General features: G+C 48.3%; 1 pseudogene; it reads right to left on the reverse strand.

The window, feature by feature from the left end:
• Positions 1–680: 680 nt before the first annotated feature.
• LOC126417357 (5S ribosomal RNA) lies at positions 681–798 on the reverse strand (annotated as a pseudogene).
• Positions 799–1,251: the final 453 nt, after the last annotated feature.

Below are 1,251 nucleotides of genomic sequence, written 5' to 3' on the forward strand. Positions count from 1 at the left end.
CACAAAAGAAGCCGGGATGTCGCGCGCTCCGGCACTGTCGCACGGTCACGCCGCTGACCACAAGAAACGCCCACCTGCCAGTGGCGCTACAACATTCTGATACTCGTACGTAACGCAGCCCGTAACTTTCAGATCATCTCAAGAGTTTACAAAAACCGTGGTCTAGGAGTAGCGTCTTTGACTGATAGAGAAAGGGAAGCACAGCTCATCTACAAAAGGAACCACGTACAAAACACTTGTACCAGATATTACTGAGTACTGCTCGAGTGTTTGTACTCGCCAACAGATACGATTAAGGGAAAACAGCAAAGCAATTCAGAAGCTTGCTGAGGTGATTACGCAGACTTTTTTAGGTGTAATAAATATTGACGCTCTTCATGGGCACGCACCCGGATTTCATCGTCCTGACAACACAATATTTCGACGAGCCAACTGGCCGCCATCTTCAGACGTGTTTCGGGTTCTTACTACTAGATTAAAGCACTCCGTCTTCAGGCCACGAGTGGCCTACCGGGACCATCCGACTGCCGTGTCATCCTCAGTGGAGGATGCGGAGAGCAGGGGCGTGGGATCAGCACACCGCTCTCCCGGTCGTTATGATGGTATTCTTGACCGAAGCCGCAACTATTCGGTCTAGTAGCTCTTCAATGGCATCACGAGGCTGAGTGCACCCCGAAAAATGGCAACAGCGCATGGCGGCCCGGATGGTCACCCATCCAAGCCCCGACCACGCCCGACAGCGCTTAACTTCGGTGATCTCACGGGAACCGGTGTATCCACTGCGGCGAGGTCGTTGCCACTAGGTTAGATCAATAGATATTTCTGGCTCAGAAACGGGCGGTTAGGGCAATGAGTGGTGTGAGTTCACGAACCTCTTGTCGACCTCTGTTCACGAGTCTGTGTATTTTGACATTGGCATCTCAGTAAGTATATTCCTTAATGTCGTTTCTTGTTACCAACATTAGTTTATTCCCAAGAATAAGCAGCTTTCACTCGGTTAATACTCGGCAGAAACCAAACCTGCATTTGGATCGGACTTCCTTAATTCTTGCGCAAAAAGTTGTGCAGTACACTGCTGCATCCATTTTCAATAAGCTGCCACTCAAATTCAAAAATCTTAGCAGTAATCCACCCGCTTTCAAATCGAAACTGAAGAGTTTCCTCATGGGTCACTCCTTCTATTCTGTCGAGGAGTTCCTGGAAAAATTAAGCTGATTCTTATTGTATTTCTGATAGCGTTTACTTAAACTT

The sequence above is a fragment of the Schistocerca serialis genome, chromosome 8 (assembly GCF_023864345.2).
Source record: "Schistocerca serialis cubense isolate TAMUIC-IGC-003099 chromosome 8, iqSchSeri2.2, whole genome shotgun sequence".
Classification (NCBI taxonomy): domain Eukaryota; kingdom Metazoa; phylum Arthropoda; class Insecta; order Orthoptera; family Acrididae; genus Schistocerca; species Schistocerca serialis.